This window comes from Cynocephalus volans, chromosome 9, assembly GCF_027409185.1.
Source record: "Cynocephalus volans isolate mCynVol1 chromosome 9, mCynVol1.pri, whole genome shotgun sequence".
Lineage (NCBI taxonomy): Eukaryota > Metazoa > Chordata > Mammalia > Dermoptera > Cynocephalidae > Cynocephalus > Cynocephalus volans.
Genome location: NC_084468.1, coordinates 152,392,578 through 152,413,834, shown reverse-complemented (window position 1 = coordinate 152,413,834; position 21,257 = coordinate 152,392,578).

Below are 21,257 nucleotides of genomic sequence, written 5' to 3'. Positions count from 1 at the left end.
ACATCTGAGACATCAGGTTTCCTTTTTCTTCCCATCCTTTCTGCTTGTGCAATGTACTGAAGTGTAGATGATGGTGCCTCCCCACTGGCTCTGCAAGACACCTGGAAGAGGTTCTGCTGATGCCGAAACTCTTACTGCTGCATTTTGTCAATACCTTGACAGAAAAATACCACCAATATCACCCTGAATGGGGAAAAGCTTTCAGCTTTTTTTTAAAGAACAGAAACAAGACAAGAATGCCCACTCTCACCACTCCTATTTAACTTAGTATTGGAAATACTAGCTGGAGCAATCAGGCAAGAGAAAGAAATGAAGGGCATCCAGATAGGAAAAGACAAAGTCAAACTCTCCTTTTTTGCAGATGATATGATCCTATATAGAGAAAAACCTTAAGACTCTACAAAAAAATTCTTAAAGCTGATAAATAAATTCAGTTAAGTTGCAGGAAACAAAATCAACGAGCAAAAATCAGTAGCATTTTAATACTCCAATAACAAACAAGCAAAAAAGAAATCAAGAAAGCTTGCCCATTTACAGTAGCTACCCCTGCCCCCCCACCAAAAAAATCTAGGAATAAATTTAACCAAGAAGGTGAAAGATCTCTACAGCAAGAACTACAAGTCACTGCTGGAAGAAATTTCAGAGGACACAAAAAAATGGAAAGACATTCGGTGTTCTTGGATTGGAAGAATCAACATTGTGAAAATGTCCATACAGCCCAAAGTGATTTACAGATTCAGTGCGATCCCACTCAAAATACCAATGACTTTCTTCACAGAAATAGAAAAAACAATCCTGACATTTATATGGAAAAACAAAAGAACCTGAATAACCAAAGCAATCGTGAGCAAAAAAAGAAAAAAAAAAAAAAAAGAAAGCCAGAGGCATAACACTACCTAACCTCAAATTATATTACAAAGCTACAGTAACCAAAACAGCATGGTACTGACATAAAAACAGACACTCAGACCAATGGAACAGAATAGAGAACCCAGTAATCCACCCACATAATTACAGCCAACTGATATTTGACAAAAGCACTAAGAATATACACTGGGAAAAAGACTGCCTCTTCAACAAATGGTGATGGGAAAACTGGACATCCATATGCAGAAGAATGAAACTTGACCTATGCTTCTCACCATATACCAAAATGAACTCTAAATGGATAAAAGAATTAAATATACACCCTGAAACTATAAAACTCCTAAAATAAAACATAGGCAAAACACTTCAGGAAGTAGGACTGGGCAAAGACTTTTTAAATAGGACCCCAAAAGCACAGGCAACAAAAGAAAAAATAAACAAAAGGGATTGAATTAAACTGAAAAGATTTTGCACAGCAAAAGAAACAGTTAACAAAGTGAAAAGACAGCCCACAAATGGGAGAAAATATTTGCAATATTTTCTATGCATCTGAAAAGGAAGTAATATCCAGAATATACAAAGAACTCAAACAACTACCCAGTAGAAACCAAATAACTCGATTTTTAAAAAATGGGCAAAGGAGCTAAACAGGCATTTCTCAAAGGAAGATATACAAATGGCCAACAGGTACTTGAAAAAATGCTCAACATCACTAAGCATCAGGGAAAGGAAATCAAAACCTCACTCAGATATCATTTCATGCCAGTTAGAGAGTAACAAATGCTGGCAAGGATGTGGAGAAAGAGGAATACTCCTTCATTGTTAGTGGGACTGTAAATTGGTGCAGCTATTATGGAAAATAGTATGGAGGTTCCTCAAACACCTACAGACAGAACTGCCATATGATCCAGCAATCTCACTACTGGGTATATTCTCAAAGGAACGGAAATCACCTGTTGAAGGGATACCTGCACTTCTATGTTTATCTCAGTTCTATTTACAATAGCCAAGAGTTGGAACCAACATAAATGTCCATCGATAGACAACTGTATAAAGAAAATGTGGTATATATACACATTGGAATACTATTCTGCCGTAAAAAGGAATGAAATTCTGCCATTTGCAACATGGACGAACTTAGAGAAAATTACGTTAAGTGAAATAAGCCAGACACAGAAAGAGAAATAATACTTGTCCTCACTTATAAGTGGGAGCTAAAAAAATACACAAATAAATAAAAAGAAAGAAAGAAAGAAAGATACAACAATCACAATAATTCACTGAACTTTCAAAAGGAGAGAATGGAACTGAGCCACCAGAGGTGGGAAAGGGGGAGGGGGAGGCGGCTTAGCTAGAAATTAGTAAAGGGCCACAAAAAAATGATGACATTGTGTAATGTTGAATATACTAATTATCTCGATTTGAGCATCACATATTGCATAATGGTATGGATATTCAATGCTGTATCAATTGTTTTAAAAAATAAAATTACTTTTTCAACAACCAAAAAAAATTCTCTGAAGTCTGGAGGTAGGGACGGGTCCAAGCACTTGGAGATCTAGCTTTCGCAGCTATGAAAGATGGAAAGGTCAGGAAATGAGGACTAGAGCTAGTGCTCTGAGCTAGTCGTCCCTTGGCGGGCTTGTTTAATCTGAATGCTTTCCTTTCAGCTTTCAGCAGATATTAAGATTTCAAGATACAATTTTGGCTGAAGCTTAGACCTGGGAGAGAAGCCAGGAGATGGGTGCAAGAAAGTGCGGTGGTGGAAAGACACAAAGTCACATCAGCTCACCGCAAAATACAGGGTAGTGCTGTCCCCTGCCAGCGTCCTGGAGGCCTGTGGGGACATCGGAAGATTAACCATGGGCCTGGTGCTGCAGTGGGAAATAAGCAATTATGTAGTTTAAAAAGGTTTCATATCTGTGTCATGACATTTTACACTGTCTTTTAGACCTGAAGTCTAAAAGAAATTACTTGCAGGTCCAACTTCTAAGTATTCACCTGTGCTTCTTGTTCACTGCACTCAGGCTATATTTGAACCTTTTCTAGACAGAGCTGCCACGAGAGTCATTGCTGAGGCTAAGGTAGGTGTGAGAGGAGTTGTCTTCTGTGGCTATATGTGTGCCAATTTTTATTGCACGCATATTATTTTTATTATATGGCTAAGATATAATTAAATTGTGCACCTGGAATGGTAGACCTTGCAAATCTGTGTGTGCATGTGTTGGGGGGTGAGGCTCACCTGCATGAGTGTCCAGGAACACCAGAGGGGGACGGAGCTTACGGCTGAGCTAGGATGGCCACGTGGCTCAGCGTAACTCATCACTAGGGAAAAACAGGTGCACTAAAGTCCTTTCCAGGTGATAAATGGGAAATGAGTGTGAAGTTGATTTCCCATCTCAGATACAAGTGAGGTTCTGTTTTGGAAAACCAGAATGTGTCTTGGATGGAGTCAGAAATTCAGGTAGACCAGCTCACTGGTGTCTGGGAAACAAGATGCCTGGAAATGTGAGGAGAAAGGAATCGAGCCAGGGGACATTCGGTTGGTATTTTAAGCACAACAGTAATGAAACTGGAGAGTGTTGTGGAGCCGCAACCCCCTTTTCTTAAGAGAATTATAAATTTGCTTAAAATAGAAAACTTGCACACTGCACTTTATGGTTTTTGTTTGTTTGTTTGTTTGCTTTTGCTTTTTCTTTCTTCCATCTTTTACTTCTTAGTAAATTTCATTTATGAAATTCTGAACTAATTCAGACTGGAAGAAAGTGTTTAGGTCCACATGGGGACCCAGGGCCAGGGAGGTTGGGGTCTGGGGGTTAGCTGAAAAGCTGGAGAGAGCTGGGTCTGCTGACTTCTCGCCCTCTGTATTAGTCCGTTTCTATTGCTTATAACAAAATACCTGAACTGGGTGATTTATAAAGAAAAATGAAATTTATTGCTTATAGTTTCTGAGGCTGGGAAGTCCAAAGTCTATCTGGTGGTGGCAACAGTGACCCAGGGGTCTCACATTGCAAGATGGTGGAAGGAGAGAGAGAGAGAGAGACTCTCCTCTTCTTAAAGCCCTCAGAACCATGCCCCTGACCACCATTTTTAATCCATTCACTACTGCATGGTCCTACAGTCTAATCACCTCTTCAGGGCTCCACCTTTCAATTACCATAATAGGATTCCCCACCCTCTTAACAGTCACAGTGGGCACTAAGTTTCTAATACATAAAACTTGGGGGACACAATTCAAGCTTCAGTGAGTTTTGGGGGGACATAATTCAATCCACCACACCCCCCAAGTTGAATTTCTCTCACGAGCTTTCTTTTCTCTTTGGAGAACATTTTCTTACATGGGATACATACTTTTGCTCTATGATAGGTTCCCAAAACAAAATAAAAGTAAATATTTTACATTCTGCAGTTTTTCTTACAGGGCATTTGGGTGGCATCTATTACCCTGAAATAAGTCACTTACATATCAAGATCCAGAAGACCAAAAACTGTGTGAGCCAAGCAGCTCTCACACTTCTTGGGAGTACTCACGGGGCTCCGTAGGGAAAGGAACTCATAGGATCGTAGTTTCTCAGAGGTTACAACATGCTCCCTCACCACTTTTTGTGCCTAAGGAGAAAGCAGAAGCTGTAGAAAAAACAGCTGGCTCTATGTTCTGCTGGAGCTCCTTCACCAACTTGCACATTCCTTGATACACATTTTTTCTATTTCCTAATGAAATGACCATGTTGAGATATGTTGCAAGAACAAGTTGAGAAATGATCAGCAAATAAAAATAATCCTTAAGCTTTTTCTAAATAAAAGAATACTAAAAAATGGTTACAATGATAACAAAAGAACATAAAACGATTAAAATAGTGAACATCTAAGCTTATTTTTTATGTTTTATTGTGGATAAGAGTAATTTAGTAAACATGGAGCAACTCCTGTTGAACAGTCTCTGTAGCATATTTTTGTACTTTAGTGGGCAGAGGACCATTACATGGTTATAGAATTACTTTCAGGGCCCCTGGCTAGACTTTTTAAAATGCATGATCAGGAAGCCAAATTTTACTATGATGACGTTATTTAAATGCTATCAGCTGCTTTAAGGGTACAAATCCCAATGGAAAATTTTCAGGTATTTAATAATTGTTTCTAGTTCTAATTTTCCTCAAAGGAAGGTCAAGGGGGAGCAGATATTTTAAGATATTTATAGAGTCTATTAAAGAGGATGATTAGTTGGAAGAAACAACAAATGCAGGGGTATTCTCAAGTTAGAATTACAGAAATTTCAAATATTTGTAAGGAATATCCTAGTCACATTCTGTGGCCCCATATGATGTTGCAGAGTTATACGAGCCCTTATTAATTTTTAACTTTCCCTCCTTTCCTTATACCCAAAGCAACTGCCTGGAGTTGGGATCACTTTATCTTCAGAGCTGGAGATCGACACTGGGAGATGTCATCTTGGACTTGGAGGGTGAGAAAGCCCAGCTTAGGACACTGTGCTCAGTAGACACTGGACACTCAGGAGCACTGGCGTCACCAGCACCTCACACAAGGCAGCTGCCACTCACAGCCTCTTTCCTCTTCCACAGAATGGAGCTGCCCTGCTGCATTCTTACTAGTCAGTAGAAAAGACATTTACTGAGCATGCATAGCACCGTGGTAGTCATGAGGAAGTTGCAAAGAATTAGCACGTTCTCAACTTCTGAGAAATTTTCCCCTTTGTTGGTTGGAGGAAAGGCCACGGTAAGACCCATGAAAAAGTTAAATGGAACCAGAGAAAGTCTACCTCCAGCAGGGGAGAGAGGTCAACACCAACAAGTGGTAAGTCGTGTTGCAAGGACGTCCCCTTGATGGGACGCCAGGAGGAGGCTCTTTCCATCTGCGGCTGTCTTCCCACGTGCACATCACCTTGTCTAGTCATGAGGAAGGCAGGGGGCAAATCCCAATTGAGGGACAGTCTACAAAATACCTGAGCAGTCAGTGCTCCTCAAAGTCAACATGGAAAACAAGGAAAGTCTGAGGAACAGTCACAGCCACCAAGAGATGCCTAAGGAGACATCACAACTAAATGTAACGTGGTATCTTAGAAGGGACCCTGATGCAGAAAAAGAAAAGTAGGTAAAACCTAAGAAAATATGAATAAAGTATGGACTTTACTTAATGATAACAATCAATATTGGTTCATTAACTGTAATAAATGAACCACACTAATGTAAAGTGTCAATAATAGGAGAAACAGGGAGTGAGCAGTAGAGAACCCCTTGTACTATCTTTCCAATTTTTCTGTAAATCTAAAACTCTTCTAAAATAAACAGTGCATTTTAAGAACTGCAATAGAAAAAGATACATTTGGACAAGATGGTGCAAACCTGCATAAGTCGTAGCAGCTACTATTTATTGACAAGCTAATCTGCACCTGGCACTGTTCTAAGTACTTTACATAAAATACTTATGGGGGAGCAGGAGAGGTAGGAGGAGGATATTTTAAAGGATGCAAATAAACAGCCAGATGAAAAGGTGCACAGGGTGAGGTCGGAAAGGGTCCTGAGCACAGGAGCTTCTGTCCCCATGGAGGTGGGGTGCACCACCCTCCTGGCAAGTACAGGTGAAAACCCCCACGTGTTTGCTATCTGGAAGCTCCCTGAGCCCAGTTCTCTTGGGTTTTTATGGTGACATGACCGGTTAAACCATTGGCTACTGGTGACCAACTTAACCTTTGGCCCCTCTAACCTCCATGGAAGTTGGGGGGTGGGTCTGAAAGTCTTGCCTTGGTCTTTCTGGTGACCAGCCCCCATCCTGAAGCTACCTGGGGTCAGCCATCGGTCAACTCATCAGCATACAAAACAGCACCACTGTGGGGATTCTCAAGATTTTAAGAGTTATACACCAGGAGACAGGAATGAAGATCAAATCTATATTTCACAATATCGCATGGACATTCTCTGTGTTTTTACAAATCTAAAACAACAGGTACAGACCATTACAGTGTCATACAGAGCAGTTTCACTGCCCTAAAAATCGTCTGTGCTCTGCCTCCATACTCCTTGCAACTGATGATGTTTTACTGTCTTCATAGTCTTGCCCTTTCCAGAGGCAATAAAATTTTAATGGCAAAATTAAGGAGTAATAAAACCAACCAATGAAACATAGGGTGTGAGAGATATAAGATATCTTTAGGTCTGAGGGAGAGAGACAGGAATCACCATACAGACAGGTCGGTCAAAAACTCACAGTTCAAGAGCTTTTAAGGTCAACTGCAATTCCAAACTAGAGTTCCCAAATTCATAAACACCTGCTGGGTGTAGCTCAGCTTATTTCTCATTTAACATGTCTACTGAAAATTTTCTTTCTCAATTGAAAAAATAGTCGACTTCCTTAAAACTACTTTGGAGAACGTACAAGGTGGAGGCTCCTTGACAGCAAGTCCAGAGACCCAGGTCGCCAAGTCCCATCACAGCCTGGGCAGGAAACACAGATTCACAGAGCAGTTTCCTCACCAGTAAAGCAAGCTAATGTCTCTCCAACCCTTCAGAGGATTTACTGGCTGTAAATTAGAAGGAAAAGTAACAACTCTTCTTCTTTTTTTTTAAAATGAAGCAAACATCAGGAGTCATTCACTATCTTAGACTAGATTGATAATAAAAATCTGAATAAACAAAAACAAAAAGTCCTGGCCCCAAGTACAAGGAGGGCCAGATTTCTGCTGGAGTTGGATGGGGAATTTCCAGAGGCTGGAGGCACTTCTGGTAGAGAAAAGGCCTCTTCAGGCTGCATCCCCCTTGGATTTTTTAAAAACCTTTTCCTTAACCTGGTTGTGTGCTTAGATTTTATCATATTAATAAGTAACCAAGATGTTTTGCCAATATGGATTCATGTATAAAACATAACATGTTTACACTAGGAATATCACATTAAAGGGATAGAACATAAACTTGGGATACCTTTGAAGAAATGAAATTTTATAAAAGCAGAAGGCAATAAACCTCTAGTTACAGTCAGCTCTGCAGGAATCCACTGCTTGTGTGTAGAAAAATAAGGATGTCCAAAACCATTTTGTTTTCCCAAGAGAAGGATATTTGAAACCATTTTTGGGTCTTTCTAAACAGTTTCTGCATGAGCAGTCTTCTGCATCTCTACAAATGGAAGTCTCAAAAGTTTAGTTCTTGTTTTACAGATAAGAGGAATTGAGACAGGAGAGGCTCGTGCCTTTCCCAAGGTGGCAGGGCTAGGATTGTGGCAAACCCAAGGTGGGATTCAGGTCTCCTCACCCCCAGACCAGCACACCTCCAATCACACTGTGCTGCCCTAAGTGCAGCCACGGCCAAGCCTGACGACCCCAGCACACGCCACTTAAGGGAGGCTTCCTTCACCTATCTTCATCTAGCTCTAGCAAAGGGAGTGCGCAGTGGTTGAAACAGCGGTCATTATATGCACTCTGTGTGACACAGCACCTCCAGTCCCAGGAACATGTAAGCAATGTGTCCATGGCTTGCTCTGGCCATTACAGAATTTGTCTGTGGGCTGGCAGCCAGAGGGTGGATTCCCACCCCGGGGCTGCAGGGCCTGGGATGAATGGCCTCTGCACTCACAGCTGTGCATCTACATCATGTGAGACTGGACAAGCAGAAACCAAAGGGACCTTCCACGATGGACATTCTGGGATCTGTGTCCTCCTCCACGTGTGAAATCTGGGGAACCTTGGGGGAACAAACCTCACCCAGGACTTGCTTTTCCCCAGGAGGCTGCCCACTCTCAACAGACCACAATCCAATGATGCCCCCCAAACCTGCATTTTCAGAGGCCACAGCCACTTCCTTCTAATACCAGAGTGCATTGATCATGCCTTTATTTCCTGTGTCTGATGATTTGACATCTGGGGTCTCGCTGACCCTGGAGGATGGCCCCTCCTAGAGCTGGTCCATTCCTAGAGTTAGCAGACTGTTCTCCAGGGAGTGTGCCTTTCACATGCAAACCAGCTGACTCAAGGCCCACACCCCAACCACCTCCTTATGGGCTTCTCACACTCAAGGCCATTATTCCCTGCCCTGATCACCTCAGGGCCAGGTACTGGACAACGGGAAGCCCCTGCACCCCAGAGCCCACTGAATGATCCCACCTTGCCCATCCTAACCCGTGTACCCTGCCTGGCATGCTTCCTCCCGTGGAAACTGCAGTAAGTGCCCTTGCCCACAGTTCCTCCCCTCCTCTGCCTCCCAGTGACCCTGCTCCTTCCTGATGGCCCCTGCCGTGTGGCATGCCTCCTCCTGTGGAAGCTGCAGTAAGTGCCCTTGCCCACAGTTCCTCCCCTCCTCTGCCTCCCGGTGACCCTGCTGCTTCCTGATGGCCCCTGCCGTGTGGCATGCCCCCTCCTGTGGAAACTGCAGTAAGTGCCCTGGCCCACAGTTCCTCCGCTCCTCTGCCTCCCGGTGCCCCTGCTGCTTCCTGATGGCCCCTGCCGTGTGGCATGCCTCCTCCTGGTCCGTGTGCAAGAAACTGTCTTTTCCGTGGTGATCGTCTCCTGACCTGCTGGCCTTACCGAACCTCAACTTTTCTATCAACACCAGATTTTAAAACATGGAGAGGACAGTCCCAGATGGCAAATCATTCACGCCCCCCGTACAGTCCCCGAGTCTAGCAGACGCTGCCGCTGGAGCACAGCGAGGCGGCCGGCGGCTTCCTCTTCTGCGCATTTGGCCGGTACCTGATCAGCGCTTCTTGATCATCCAGCCAGAACTGCTGTCTTTAAAGGAGGGCATCCACCCGGTGGCAAGTGCCGGCCTGGGGGGAAGTCACTTCAAAATGTCCTCTCTAGGGCCGACCCTGTGGCGCACTCGGGGAGTGCGGCGCTGGGAGCGCAGCGGAGCTCCCGCCGCGGGTTCGGATCCTGTATAGGGATGGCCGGTGCGCTCACTGGCTGAGCGCGGGGCGGCTGGTCACAAAAAAAGGGGGAAAAAAAAAATGTCCTCTCCAGTCGGCCTTTTCCACCTTCGCCCCCCTGGGCTGAAGCTCTGAGTGGGCTCGTCCTCCCTCGCTTCACCTCGGCGCCCGCCCAGGACCCTCGCTCTCCACCGCCTTGGAACAGGTGCTGCTGAGCTCCGGGCCCTGGCAGGCAGGGGCAGGGCGGGCCCTGCGACGCGGAGCTGCTGCCTTCCTCCTCCTCGAGGGCACAGGGCATGACGGCAGGCGTCACGGGCAAGGGGCAGGTGAAGGAAGGTTCATGGACACGCGGGCAGTGGCCAGACAAGCCTGGCTTGCAGTCCTCGTTCTCTTATTAGCTGTGTGATCTTGGAAGAATCACTTAACCTCTCTGAGCCTCAACTTCATCGATAAAGTGGAGAAGGAAATAATACGTGAAATTAACCGAGCGATTCCACCGTGCCCTTGTTTGCACTGCTTTGTCTCCTTAGCTGGGTTCCTCGTCCACGCAACCGGCTGCGGCAGGATCTACGGTGTAGACGAAGCAAGCAAGGGGAAGGGGCTGGGACTCATAAACTCATTCTTACAAAGCTGCGAATCGCTGTGGGGACGTGGTGACAAGGAAATAAAACCAGGATTCTGCACAGGCTGAGCTGACTTGAGGCGTTGCTGAGGCTCAGAGACAGGAGGAGCAGCTCAGAGTTGTCCTTTCAGACCCCACCGTCCTCTCTGTGCAGGTGGGATCCAGCCCCACGGTCCCTTGGTGTCTCCCGTCCGGGAAGTCACTGCATCCGCTGCAGACGGCGTGGCCGAGTGCACGGGGCTCAGGACCTGCAGCGTCGCTTCAGCAGGAGGTGGCTTCGTGGGCAGCCGTGTGGGCGGGAAGATGAGCGCCAGCGCCGGGCACGGGCCGCCGGCCGCCTGTAAGGCCGTTTCTCACGTCCAAACCGTGAGGACTACGTTTGCCGCTGGTTGGCACAGCTTAGGCATAAGGGAGTTGTGGGAGGAAATGAGATTTTTGGAAATGGAATCAGATTTTCATTGTACTGGGTAAGCCTTCGGTTGAAAGGTGGCCTTCTGGAAAATTTTCCTATTATGCAAGTGATCATTCCACAACCCAAGTAGGAGCTCAGTCCTGAAGACATAACCACTACCATCAGCTGCATTTTTACTAAATCTTTATGAGATTCCAGATGTTACAGTATATAAGCTACTTATGAAACCAGTCATGAAGTTAAAAAGTGGAGAAATGTAAAAATAGTTCCTGTTGCCCCTTTCCTTATTAACAGGGTAGATCATAAAATTACATCAATGGAACGAATGAGGGATGGTCCCCTGACACCCCCGAAATTTGCCTGGAAGGAAAGGCCCTGTGTGTTATGGGGGGAGCGCACTTTGTGAAGGGCCTACCTGTGAACCAGTGGAAGAAGGGCGGAGTCAGCCCTTTTGGGTTTGACTCTCAGCTCCACCCTAAAGAGCAGGCCTATATTGGCCAAGTTTTGTAACCCTGTATGCCTTAATTTCTTCTCTGTAAAACAGGAATAGTACTTCTCTCACAAGGTTATCTTGAAGATTTTAATCAATGATCAACGAGAGGTACTAGATTAATATGCGTTCTTCCGCCCTTCCTTATTAAACACATTTAGAGGAAATGCCAGAAAGGGCCACCGGGGCCACCTGGACACATCCCTGCTTCTCTGCTGTGTGGCACGAGGCTGGTGGCAGACAGCCTGCAGACACTGCTCTCTCTCCTTGGACCTAGAATGTTTGTATTGTCTTCTCCCCTGCCTCTTGCAGACCAGATTAAAGGAATATTCTATCTATGAAATGCTTCCAAGGTGCACGAAAGAGAGGGAAAGAAAAAATGGAGCTAGGAGACGATCAGTGGACCCCGTGGCTCTCACTTTCTTTTTGTGGGATGAGCCTGGGGCTGGCCCTTCACCTCCTTGGGTCTCCGCGTGCTTGCGTGTGAAATGGCCCTAAGATGCCTTTCACCCTCAGCTTTCTATGATTCACTCTCTCTGTCTTCCTCCCAGGCACCGTTCTCAGCACGTTACCTCGTTATCTCACTTGACCCTAACATCAGCCCTGTGAGACAGGCATCATTATTCTTCCCATTTCACAGATGGGGAAACTGAGCACAGAGGGTCAAGGAATATGCCTGGGGTCCCACAGTGAGTGAGTGGATTGTGGGATCAGAGTTCATGCTCGTTGCTTTGTGCTTCTCTACATTAATCACTGAACCAAGCTTAACATGGGAACATGAAAGTTGAAAAAGGCTGGTGCACAGATGGCAGGCCCCTTGCCCTCAGCAGGGTATGTAACCACTGTTTTTCCTGGGGAGAGACCTGTGGCCTCTGGGCTCCTTCAGGCAACTCCCCCTCCCCTCTTTCCCCATCAGAAGAGGAACTGGAATAGGAATTCTATTTCTTGTCCCTTAGTCTTGGGGCTGTGATGTGGCTGAGACCCTGCAACACAAATGCAGTGGGAGGGGGAGGAAGCTGGCAAGGGCCTAAATCCACACTCCAGGCTCTGGATGGGCAGAGCCCCAGGGTCAGGAGAAATGGCGTGTGGCTGTCCAGGATCCTGGAAGTCATCTGGCTGAGGAGCTAGCCTGGGTGGCCGTCAGCCCCAGGAGGTCCATATCCTGATGACAGCAGGTCTGCCCTGAGAGAGACCCCTGCAGGAGAGTCTTGCTCCCCACACCATCACAGCACAGTGCAGCACCTGGGACCTGCTGAGCACCAAGCAATGATCTGATGAGGATTTGAAAGGCAAGAGGGCTGGCAACACTGAACTGAGCTCTTAAGGTCTCAGCTTCTCTTGGGGTTTAGGACAGGACCCCAGGTCTAAGGAAGAATAGAGGATCTTGGCAGCATGGCTGTGTAGGCACTGAGGCAAGACTGTGGACATTTTCAAATCAAGAGATACTTGGCCACCAAGGACTTGGGAAAGACAAGCATGAAGGCCCAGCCTTCTAATCCTGGGCCTAAGGAGAATGACTCAATTACCATCCATTCAATGATGGGGCTAAGGTTTCTGTCCACTTTCTTCCTCAGGATTGGCTCAAGGACTGAGAACATAAAGAATCTGGTAAATATACATAACAGCAGAGGACAGAGTAAAAGAAACAATACAAAAGCTGACATTACCATGCCTTCTTAGGTGGGCAAAAGATGGAACACCCAGGGTAGTGATTCTTCTCTCTATATATATATATTAGACTAACAATAAACATAACAGACCCCCAGGAAACCTATATTTGCCTCTGCTGAAAGACCGTTTTTCCATTGTACGGATCCTAAAAAAGCCAATTAATTGATCATTAGCAGGTGGATAATTTCTACAATTTAAAAGTAGAGTTCATTAATAAGTTTAAAATCAATTTAGTGGTCTTGATATTTATTGAAAATCAATATTTATAAAAAGTAAAAGAGTACATTAGAAAATATCTATGCATTTTGTGTAGCAAGATGAAGTACTATTTCATGAAACTTTTGTTTCTGTTTATACAGACAGTCCTCTGTATGTCTACTGAGCTGCTCTTAAAATGTATTGGAGACTATGGGTTTCAGTCAAAAAAGGGTGAAAGCCACTCCTGTGAGCATTTGCTGAGTCCCTGCTAAGATCCAGGCTCTATGCTAAGATTGAGGGCCTTAAAAGCTCAGGAGTGTGCAGGGCAAGGGTGGTGGGAAGAAGAAACTGGCCTGTGCTGAGTGCCTATCAGGGAAAGAAGGAAGCACGAGGCGGCACCAGAGTGTGGTATGATAAGCCCCTTAAGGAAAGGAGGTCTGCGAGTGGACCAGTTCAAGATGGACAGGAGTGGTGGGACAGCCTAGAAAGTGCTGACATTGCAGATTCAGTGCATAGTTTACATGTTTTCTTCATCCCTTTCGAAACTTCTGCTTGTGTTTGAGCTTTCTTTAGGGTCACGTGTCCTACACTCACTCCCTTCGAGTTGACTTCCAGGATGATCTCTTGAGGGCCCAGGGGTTGGAGCTGTTCAGGATTTACACTGATGCCTGTGACATCACAAAGACGTATTTTGGGGGCCACAATAAATTTTCCTTTGTAAGAGAACAACATCAATTATCTGCTTGCACTTAAAGAAATTTAAACAAATGTCTTGCATAGACCTATTGTTCTTTGCCATTTTATGTTCGCAGTGGTGTTGAGAATCTTTCTCTGACTGAATTAATGTGATAATGTCATAATATCTTTTCTTCCAAATAAATATGTTACCAAAAAACTATTTCTGTTTCACAACCAGTATTACTAAATCCTTGAACCTGTCAAACACAGTGTCAGTAGTCTTTTGTACTGCTGGGAGCTTTGTTTTGCATGATATCCTAATAATCTTCCCAAAGAAGCCCTCAGACACTTACCACTGTTGAATAAGTTCTGTAGAAGTAGGTGTGAATGTGAAAGTTGGAGCTGTCAATCAAACTGAGAGATTACCATGGGTAGGGACTGTGGGTGTGGTTCAAAGACGTGCACTTGCACCAGTCGCTGGACTAAATGTTGCCGTCCGCAGATAGTGAAAACTCACCTACCTACTCTCAAAGGGACAAATGGAGATTTCTAAGGGGTAAAATGTCTTTATTTTAGAATACATCTCAAAATGTTGCTTCTAATAAGGAAAGTAAACAGCTCAAGGGCTCAAAAGGACTTTCGCATATTTAGATATAAACTAGTCCATAAGCTTATATAAATTTACATATTATTTAAGAATGGCTATTTATAGTCTGACTATGAATTGTGACTATTTTATACAGGCTCTCTTTTAAGTGGTTGTCCCTGTGGTACAATTTTGTCATTTGATTTTAGTTGAAAGAGTTTTTTGGGGGCAAAACACTTTTCCACAACATTTTATTATAAACCTTTTCTAAGAAATATTATGACTGTTGAAAGAATGGGACAATGAAAACCAATTTAACTTCTGTCTAGATTCAACAATTGTTAATATTTTACTGTCTATGTATTCACACAGATATGTATATTGAATACATGTAAATATATAAATATAAAATGATATAAATATAATATTTATTATATAAAATGTTTTAAATATACTATAAGTCATATATTTAAACATAAATACTATGATTGTAAAATATTAAGTTATAAACATATATTGCTGCATGTTTGAAAATAAGTTTAGACATTATGATATTTCACCCCTAATTACTTTAGAATTTAAGAGTATAACAGTCACCTACATAAATACAATACCATTATCACAATTGAGAAAATTAACAATAATTTCATAATACCTAGTATCCACACTCAAACTTCTCCAATTGTTTCGTGAACTTTTTCATAATTGCTTATTTGTTCAATCAGGATCTGATCCAAGGTCACACATTGCAATTTGTTTTTATGTCTCTTTAATTTTTTTCCCATCTGAACCAGCATTGTCCATAGACACAATTTTAAATGTTCCAGTAGCTGCATTAAAATGTAAAAAGAAAAAGTTGAAACTAATTTAAAATATATATTTATTTAATCCAGCCTATCCAAACCATGATGATTTCAATATGTAATCTATATGGAGTCATATAAACAAATTAATGGAAGATTACACATTTTAAAATGCTAATTCTTTAAAATCTGGCATGTCTTTTCCATTTACTGTAGATCTCCGTTAGGACCAGCCACACCCACGTGCTCAGTAGACACCTGTGGCCAGCAGTGACTCTCTTGGACATGCAGATCTTCCCACCTCCTTATTTTCATGATAGAATCCCTGACTTTTTAAATGTTAATTTTCTGCATTTTACTTTTCAAACCAAATTTAAGGTAGAAAAGTAATTTCCCCTTTAGTTAAAGAATAGAAAATCACACTTTCATTTCAAGGTTTGAGATTTGCGCTGGCTGGAGGTAATCACAAAAGTACATTCTCTGTGTGTGGCATTTTTATTTCACTATCACAGACTCTTTAGTACAGAGTTGCCGTTTCGGATTGCTGTACGAGGTCATGGCAAACAAACAGGAAACTGCTCTGTTGCTTTCCAAATCTGAGCCCTAAATAGGCACAGTCTACACATAAAAGTTTTATTAAGTCGTTGACAGTTTTAAAGGAATGCAAATTAGGAAACTAGAGATCTCCTTTAAAACTTACTAAATAAACTGTTTTTTAAAAATTGGAATACTTTGTCCTGGTAAAGTTGCAGTGAAACTGGCACATTAGTATGTGGTTCTTGGCATTCATTCATTCACTCACTCATTCATTCATTGAACGTATGACTATTAAGAATAAGAAACCGTTCAAGCCCTGGAGATAAATCAGTGAACACACGAAAATCCCCCCTCTCGTTTAGCGTGCGTCACCGTGGAGTGGGGTGAGGAACAGAACACAAACTAAACGATGTGAATTTATATGAAACGGAGAAAATTAGAACGGGTGGGGTAGCCTTAATACTAACAAAAACCCGCAAGCCCGGGACCCGAGACCCGGTCCCGCCCACCACCGCCGCCGCCGTCCCAGCAGCCAGGCGGACCAGGGAGCATGGACCCCATCAAAACCACCCCCACACGGGGACCCGAAATACGAGCCCGCCCACCGCCGCCGCCGCCGCCTCAGCAGTCGCCCAAGCAGCCAGGCCGACCACGGATCCTGAACCCCAACAAAAGACGCCCCTCCCTCGGAACCGAGACCCGTGTCCGCCCGCCGCCCGCTGCCCACCGCCGGCGTCCAAGCAGCCAGGTCGACAAGGTAGCCTGAACCCCCAAAAAAGCCCCAACCCCGGGGACCCGAAACCCGTGCCCGACCAACGCCGCCGTCGCTGCCGCCGTCGTCTTCCAAGATGCCAGGCCGACCAGGGTGCCTGAACCCCCAAAAAAGCCGCACCCACCCCACAGGGACCCGCGACACGCTCCCGCCCACCGCCCACCACCCAACGCTCAACGCCCACCGCCGCCGCCGTTCAAGCAGCCAAGCCCACCAGGGAGCCTGAACCCCAACAAACGCTCCCCCTAACCCTCCGGGGACCCGAGATCCGGGCCAGCCCATCGCCTCCACCGTACAAGCAGCCAGTCAAACAAAGGATCCTGAACCCCAACAAAAACTCGCCACTCACCGCCCGCAAACCCCAGACCCGGTCCCGCCCAACCCGCCACCCCCATCCAAGCCGATCATGGAGCCTGAACCCCAACAAAAGACCCTCTCCCGGGAAACCGAGACGGGCCGTGCTCCGCCTCCGACGTCCCAACAACCAGGCCGACCAGGAAGCCTGAATCCCAACAATAGCCCCCCCCCCACTGACCTGAGACACGGGACACCCACCGCCGCCGCTGACGTCGTCGTCCACGAAAACAGGACGACCACGGAGACTGAACCCCAACAAACGCTCCCCCCAACCCTCCGGGACCCGAGATCCGGGCCAGCCCATCGCCTCCACCGTACAAGCAGCCAGTCAAACAAAGGATCCTGAACCCCAACAAAAACTCGCCACTCACCGCCCGCAAACCCGGACCCGGTCCCGCCCAACCCGCCGCCCCCATCCAAGCAGCCAAGCCGATCATGGAGCCTGAATCCCAACAATAGCCCCGCCCCCCCAGTGACCCGAGACACCGGACACCCGCCGCCGCCGCCGATGTCGTCATCCAAGCTGCCAGTCCGACCAGGGAACTTGAAATCCAACAAATGACACCCCCAGGCCCCAAAACGGAGCCGGCCCACTGCCACCGGTGACGTCCAAGCAGCCAGGCCAACCAGGAAGCCTAAACCCCAACAACCCTCCCCCCCCAAGGGAGCCGAGACCAGGGCCCGCCCACCGCCCACCGCTGCCGCCATTCAAGCTGCCAAGCAGACCAGGGAGACTGAACCCAAACAAAAGCCCACCCCCCTCCCGGGACCGAGATCCGGGCCCGCCCACCGCTGCCACCACCGTCCAAGCAGCCAGGTGTACAAGGGAGCCTGTACCCCAACAAAAGCCCGCCCCCCCAACCCGTGACCCCGGGCCGCACACCGCAGCCGCCTCCACCGCCGTCCAAGCAGCCAGGCCGACCAGGGAGCCTGAACCCCCAAACCACCCCCTCCCATGGATCCAAGACCAGTGCCTGCCCACAGCCACCTTCGTCATCGTCCGTGCAGCCAGGCCGACCAGGGAGACTGAACCCCAACAAAAACTCCCCACCACCCCCACTCCCGGGGACCCGAGACCCGTTCCCGCCCACCCCCGCCGCTGCCATTCCAACAGCCAGGCCGACAAGGGAGCCTGACCCCCAACAAAAGACCCCCCCCAGACCTCGGCCGCACACCGCCGCCGCCTCTTCGTAAATTTCTTCTTTCAGTTCCTGTATATTTTTTCCATTCTACTGTGTTGTCCAACAGTTTTCTTGTATCTCATTTAGGTTCCTTAGAATTGTTGCTTTAAATTCCTTGTCAGTCATTTCAGTGACTTCCCGTTCTATAGGATTTAGAGTTTAGGAGTATTATTTCCCTTTGGTGGTAACGTACTTTCTTGATTTTTCATATTTCTGGTATCTTTCCTTTGGTGTTTAGTCATCGTGGTAGGTGGTATCACAGTCCACTCATGCCACCCTCATGTCTGGTTTGGATCCTAAAGGGACTGCCAATTCTGGGTAGTGGGAACTAGCCTGGGCTTGGGGTCCCATGGCGCCTGCCTGTTCTGGCATAGCTGGCTCTGGACCTGTGAGCCCAATGGCTCTTGGGCCTCTCTGAGCAGTGGGGACTGGCCTAGGCTGGGGGTCCCATGTAGCCTACCTGCTTCAGCGTGGCTGGCTTGGGTCATGTGGACCCAGCAGCTCTCGGGCCTCTCTAGATGGAAGGGACTGACCTGGGCTATAGGTCCTGTGGCTCCTTCCTGTTCTGGCATGGCTGATTTGCGGTGTGTGTGCTCAGTGGCTCTCAGGCCTCTCTGGGCAGGGGGCACTGGCCTGGGCTAGGGGTCCCATGGTGCCTGCCTGTTCCAGCGTGGCTGACTAGGGGCATGTGGGCCAGGCAGCTCTTGGACTCCTCTAGGCAGTGGGGATTGGCCTGGGTTGGGGTCCCATGGCACCTGCCTGGTCCCGCGAGGCTGATTCAGGGTGTGTGGTCCTGGCGGTTCTCAGGTCTCTCTGGCCAGCGGGCACTGGCCTGGGCTGGGGGTCCAGCGGTACACAGCTCCTGCCTTCCGGGTGCGCCTCTTGGGCCTCCAGTTGCTGCTTTTTAATAGTTGTCAGTTGATTGCTTTGTAGGAGAGAGCGATGCCAGGAACCATCTACTCCCCTATCTTGACTGGAACTTATTCATCTGTTCTGATATGAATCTTCTATTGGTTTTAAGCTAAGGTAATACTTCTCTATTAAGAGATCTAAAAATCAATTACCCATTTTTTTCTACTAAGATATTTATGATATCACATTTTAATATTTAACAGTTTAAATAATCTGAAATTAATTTAATGTTAGTTTTTACTCAAAAAACATTCTAAATTTTTCTAAATTATATTCCCATAAATAACCAATTAGTCCACCACCATTTTATTAAGAAGTCACCCTTCTCCAGTGATTTTAAAAAACTAGAATGCTGGCTTGTTGCAAGTCATCCCTCTTTTCTTCACCACTGTACAGTATCTACAGACCTAACAGGATCAGGCATAATAAAGGAGGGAGGTTCTGAAATAGGGAAGTAAAAAGACCATGAAACACTCAGGTGTTCACCTCAGACCACCTCTATTAGCTTCACTGATTTTTGCCTTTAATGTTTAGCCCTATTCACTAAATTTCGATGACTGAATGAGATTCTTTAAAACCTTATTCCTTCAGTAATTGTTCGTACACAGAGTAAAATTTTAATGAATATTTATTTTGGCTTTGAGAGAGACACATACAGAGACTTGTGAAGGTGACCGAAAAGCAATAGTTAGATCCATATTTCATTCATCTCTTATTCCAGCCTTGATATTTAATAACATTATTTCAGTGGAGGAAAGGAGGACTGCTTACACATCCATAGCCCAGGATTCCTCTGACATTTTCCCACCTACTGTAAAGAGAAAAACAGCCTTCTGTATGGAGTAAATAAAAATATAAACAAGGATCATATCACATCGAGAAAACATTAGGTTGGGAGAAAAAAGAAAAGAGAGTGCTTGCTCCTTGCTGTGTCCCAGCCAATAATAAAGAGTTGTCTTCACAAAAACATCAATTTCCAAGATACTCTTGGAAATGCTCTTTCAAAAAAGGAAAGAACAAATGCAAAAGTGGATAAGGGGAAACATACTAGGGGGGAGGTTTTATTCTAGATGTTTTCTCTTCCAAACATTTACAGGAGTCATTCCAAAAAAGAAAAAAAAAAAATCATAAGACCAGAATAAAGTAATTCAAATCTATGATCTTCAATTAATATGACTTATAATTGAATTGTTCATTAAATACTTAACAGCGTCACTTAATAAGGTCAACTTAAAAGAGACCTTACCAATAGCTTACTTTTCTCTGGAATATAAAGGGATTCTAGCAGAATCCTTAAATCCTAAATCCATGCTTCACTTGTAAGCCCATACAATAGCTTCATGTATCCAGTGATCCATTAAAATCATATAAAAAACAGATAAAAAGCTGAGTGTGTAAATTTGCAGACATTATTGCATTAAGGCATTTTTCAGAAGGTACTTGGTCCATCACCAAATGTTTTTCACTCAGCTGATACATATGAATTAGCAAATTACACCGAGAAAAGAAAAAGTTTTTTAAAAATAAGATACATTTTAAATTTATTTATATATATGGCTCACATTTCTGTGAGAAACAATAATCTGATGAAAAACACAAAAAATAATTCTAAACTATACATTTTAAATTATTGACACTCAAAGTTACATTAATATTTAACAGAGACATTTAAGCTACTAGAATAGACACATTGGGTAATAGCTGGTAGCCAATTTTTTGATATACTTCTATATATAAATTGTTTTTATTTCTCTTTAAATGTGAAATTGAAGAATCTGGCCATAGAGATCTTCAAAATAAAATAATCAAATTAAAGGTTTTCTTAACATAAGAAGCAATAGCTCATATTTTCCCAAGCATTTCATTTGTGAAAATTTCAATTATTCCATCAAATTTTATTTTAGAAAATCTTTTCTATTCAATGTTAAAAGGCAATTCAAATTATATCTCCATTATAGCTTATATCCTTCATATCTCATATAATTAAGTTAGCTGTGGTGATTACATTACCCTAGCCTGTTTTTATTTTACAAAAGGCCATGTGACCCAATTGTCATCATGTAACCCAACTCTGTGCTAGAATTTTCTGGGAAGAGTTTTCTCACTCTTCCCAAGAGATACAAGAAGTGGGTAGTCCCTCTTACTCCCCTGGACGTTGTCATATCTGGACATGATACATGTACTTGTTTACAATCATGATGTATTATTGAGTCTACAGTTGAAGTTGTCACACAGTAGAACATAGGAATATAAAGAACCTGGGTGCTCAGTCACGTAATTAAGTAGCTAACTTAGCCAGATGG